The sequence below is a fragment of the Coenobita brevimanus genome, chromosome 8 (assembly GCF_032717465.1).
Source record: "Coenobita brevimanus isolate Jiangsu-jjx chromosome 8, ASM3271746v2, whole genome shotgun sequence".
Classification (NCBI taxonomy): domain Eukaryota; kingdom Metazoa; phylum Arthropoda; class Malacostraca; order Decapoda; family Coenobitidae; genus Coenobita; species Coenobita brevimanus.
In genome coordinates, this window is record NC_136961.1 from 43,016,587 (window position 1) to 43,021,625 (window position 5,039).

Below are 5,039 nucleotides of genomic sequence, written 5' to 3' on the forward strand. Positions count from 1 at the left end.
CTTTTTATCACTGAACTAAGCGATGATTCTGATGATGTGATTTAAATTACTTTGATGGTTTAAATGACTGATGATTCATTTGACTTAGATGAATGACTTCTGAAATTTTGAAAACTTTGATAATTTTCAAGACTGACGATTTAGGCGACTTTGATGATTTAGAATATATACTTTGAAAATTCTGATGACTTTGCTGAAGGGTGAATGGACCGGATACCCTTCCTGGCGTCTCCTCGCTGACCCCATCGGCACTATCGACCGAACGCAAGACCTTTTCCGCTAATTGTCTTCCACCTAACCACTAGGACACGAGGGCAGACGTTGACCCCTCTACCCCTAGGACGTCACTCTTATCTCACTCTCGTTGCTACCTGGCGACGCGATTCGGTCCTCGTCATTCTTAGTCTTTCAACCCACGTCACTCTTATTTCATTCTTAATCCACATCACTTATTTCATTATTGCTTCCACCTGACGATTTTATTCATTTTACGTCACTCTTATTTCATTCCAGCTTCTTTCTTACGATTTTATCAAGCCCACGTCACTCTTACTTCATTCTTGCCCCCACCTGACCATTCAATTTAGCTTTCAGCTCGAGGACGTCACTCTTAATTCACTCTCGCTGCCACATCGTTATTTCATGTTTCATTCTTCCTGCCTACATGACGATTCTATTCACCTTAAACCCTTCAGACCCACTGGGCACTTTAATATTACTCCTTACCGCCTCCGATCTGTTACTGAGCCCCAGAAACTTTACGAAACTAAGGGGGTTGGGTACAGCGTTTCACTAATCCCTGTGCTACAAGAGATCTCCACTACGCTGTATTAGATCCCCTATCCGTCACCCTGTAGAAGTAAGAATGACGCTCTATGATTGCTGAAAGGGCTAAATCCTCTTCCCGGCAGCCTGAACAAGTACGAATGACACTCTATGGATGCTGAAAGGGTTAAATCCTCCTTCCGACTGCCTGCATATGTAAGAATGACACGCTATGGTTGCTGAAGGGGTTAAATCCTCTTTCCGACTGCCTGTATAAGTAGGAATGACGCTCCATGGTTACTGAAGGAGTTAAATCCTCTTTCCGGCAGCCTGAATAAAGAATGACTCTCTACTGTTGTTGAAAAGGTTAAATCCTCTTTCCAGCTGCCTGTATAAGTAAGAATGACGTGAGGTTGCTGAAAGGGTTGACCAGTTCACTCCGGGGTTTATTATTCCTTTTATTCTTGCAACATCAAGACAACCTCACTCTTAATTCACCATGATATGGATGGATTAAAGGAAGACTCCAATCAAGCTCACCGATCTGAATGTCATACGTGATTAAAACCGTCTGGATATTGCAAGACACGAAACAGAAAATGCGTCCCCTGGCTGACAGGGTGAGAAAAGAATCTAGTAGTGAGAGAGGGCCAGATCCAGCACTTTGGAAGAGGGGGGGGAGGGGTGATTCCTAGCACCGTTACTAAATACATAATGAAACAAAAATCAAAATGCACATATACCGGTAGGTATTTTAATAGCAGTAGTACAATAATACAAACAAATGCAAGTGCAATGAGATATTTGCTGCATACACATTTTGGTACATAACCTTACTCTTTTATAATAACTGCTGGTCTGCCGAAAATGGGAGGGGGGGAAACGAAAAAAAAAAAAAACTTCCTGTCGTTAAAAGGTTAACCCCTTCAGTCTTACTTTTCATTTTATTCTTACTAGCTGCAGACGATTTCATTTAGCTGGAGAGACTTATTAATCAGGAAGTCAGAAGTCGTTTTAAACTCCTTTCCTGCAACATCATCCTTCCTAAGTTGCAAAACAGATTGCTATGCGAGGGCTGTCAAAGAGCTTCCTAACCTGACAAGAACACGACTCCAATAATTATAATGAGCCCAGGAACCCCTTAAATCCGGTAACGTCATTTTTAGTTTACTATTACTGGGACGATTTTCAATTTGGGGAAGGCCTCTCGTACTGAAGGGGTTAATTATGGCTTTAACACCCTCCAGTGCGGTGAGTCTATACTAAGCTGAACAAAATGGTGTCGGCAGCATAAATAAAATAAACAATATGTCAGCGAACTGAAGGAGCTTAAGCTGGTGATCGGATGGTGCTGGGGAGGTTCCTAAATCCACGTGAACACGACTCACTAATGCTATTAATCAGTGAAGTACACGCAGAGAATACGGTTCACAAAAATTAACTAGTAAAGACGATGCAGAAAATACGGTAGATCAGTGCAGCAGATCAGCATGGAATAAACAGACGATAACAGTTTTCAGAGCAATATAGCGGCATGGAAGAAGCTGAGAATAAGTGCAATAAATCTGTAAGGAAGTACTGGACCCACGAAAATAATGACCCAAGTGTGAGTTGTTGCTAAGTTGCCTTCAGGTCAGGTGGTGCGGGACGTGTCTGTTTTGTGTTGTGTTCCTTGGGGTCACGTGATGACCTGAGGTGCGTGCCGGCGTGACCTTGGCCATGGCCCTGAGGGAGAGAGCCTACAGGGGGCGGGGTCAGGGTGGTGATGGCGACCAATAGCGAGGCGAGTGGGCGGTGGGTGGAGGGTGTCATGTGAAGAACACGTGGTCTCTGTCTGTATAAATAAAGTGTGGCAGGGCGTGTGTGATGCTGTGCTTGTGCATGTTTCCTGTCGAGGGTCACACCACCACCCTGCTCCAGTCAACACCACCACGCGCACCACAGCGACACACTGCTCTGCGTCCATCCGTCAATCTGCTACACTACTCTGCGCCTGTGTGTATCACTGTCACTCTAGTCTGCCCCAGGCTATTACACCAGCATACTTCAGTGTCATACAACCACACTCCTCTACTCGATACCGTGACGCCAGAACACTCCTCCTCTGTACCAAATTCTCAACATCCTCTGCATTAAACTAACACTACCCTTTGTACCACATCCCTCCACATCACACCACCACACATCTCAACACCAAAACACTACACACACCTGCACAACACACTATTACACATCTCTGCACCACCCTACCACTTCAACACACTACCACACATCTCTGCACCACCGTACCTCTCTCCATCGTGCTGCACCGCTCCCTAGTCACCGTCACGGCGTCCCACGCAAACAACCCCGACGAGCATTGTGAAGTGTGATTTACTCGTGGCCTCACCTGTCGGACAACCAGCGCTGGGAGTCGTACACCACGCTAGTTCACCGTCGTAAGGTAAGGATGACATTAGGAACACGGATGCACAGAGAAATTTACTTCCCTCTGGCGGTCGTAATTTCCCTGATGTTATGCCAGTAATCCTCAAACGATTTTATTTACGTGAGTGTGTAATAATTCTGTATTCTCGTCGGTTAAACTCCCTAACCCTTTTCCTATGCGATTTGTTTTCTTATTAGATATTTACCAGCATTTCCCTCTCGTTGTCATATATTCCCTGGTGTTATATTCCTCCCATCCCCAAACAATTTTATTTTCCTGAGTGGGTCATAGGTTTATATTCTCGTCGGTTAAGGAAACTCCTTAACACCTTTTCCTAAGTGATTTGTTTTTGTTTTTTTTGCTTATTAGACCTTACTGTCTATCCACGTTACAAAAATCTCTTCAATATCGCTGTACTCTACATACACAACGTGCAAAAGTATATTAACCAGTCATATCGAGAAATAAATCGCTAAGGAAGAGGTGATAGGGAGCTTCCTTGACTGACAAGAATACGGGACTAAAAGCCAGACTGATATTCTAGTAGGCATGAGAGTCTTCCTATCACCTCTTCATCAGCGACTTATTTTACCTAAGTACCTCAACATTTTCTCGCATGTTTCAGTCTTTCACAAAACTAATACCCTCTGCGTCAGTAACATACAAGAGGGTAGAGAAGTGTAAAATAAATCGCCAAGGAAGATGGGTTACGAAATCGGCCACGGCGGGTGAATACGAGGCTCCAGTCTTATCACCTGTCTCTATACCTTGTTGCCGGGTTCCCTAGCACGCCTCACCTCAGCCCTGAATTTTGTATTATTATTATTATTATTATTACTACTACTACTACTACTGCTGCTACTACTACTACTACTACTATTATTATTATTATTATTATTATTATTATTACCAGTACCACTACTACTACTGCTACTATTTTTTATAATTTCGATGATGATGATGATGATGATGATGATGATGATGAGGAGGAGGAGGAGGAGGAGGAGGAGGAGAAAGAGAAAGGAGGAGAAGTAGGAGGATTATAATGATGATGATGATGATGATGATGATGAAATATTCCCTGTTTCACCGCGTCCTTTATCCATGAGTTCACTCCCTCTATTTATAAACCCTTGCTCAGACGAACCGTAATATTTTTCCTAGTACGAACAACACTTAGCCTTCAGAGCTGAGTCAGTGCATCCTATGTAACACAAACATCCTCTTATAAATGCCAGTGGGTTGTAAGATGGGAATAAGCCAAGTTAATGAGGATGTTTGGGGAAATGGAATGGGAAAAAATGGCATCATCATCATCACCGTCATTACCACCACCACCACCACCACCCACCACCACCACCATCATCATCATCATCGTCATCACCATCATCGTATCATCATCATCATCATCACCGTCATCATCATAATCATCATAACCCTTCTCATTATATATGCTACGGTTTTATATCCTATTCATGCAACTTTAGGCCAAGTTAAAGAAGTATAGCAATCTACCTTCTCCCACAGCCGCACCAAGATCCGGTGCACCAAGTCACCAGCACCTCACAGCTTCACCACCAAAGAACATTCCTTCTCTATTCGCCTTTGAAGATACAATTACGGTCGACTTCAGAACCAGACTTCGCCACCAAAGACCTCCACTTCACTTCTGACCTCGCACAGACAGTTGTAATTGTCTTCAAAACACGACTTGAGATTTCAAAACAAGACTTCACCATCAGGGTCCTATTTCACCTTCTGGCCTATTCGTATAGTCAGTTGTATTTGGCTTCAAAACAAGACTATACCACCGTCTCATCAAGTCATCACCTGCATATTCCCTAGA

General features: G+C 43.5%; 1 long non-coding RNA gene across 1 annotated transcript; it reads left to right on the top strand.

Annotated features, from left to right (window-relative positions):
- The first annotated feature begins 3,019 nt into the window (after nt 1–3,019).
- LOC145408215 (uncharacterized) lies at nt 3,020–4,757 on the top strand. Its single transcript, XR_013898888.1, has 2 exons — nt 3,020–3,208; nt 4,721–4,757. It is a non-coding gene; the product is annotated as an uncharacterized LOC145408215 (long non-coding RNA).
- Nucleotides 4,758–5,039: the final 282 nt, after the last annotated feature.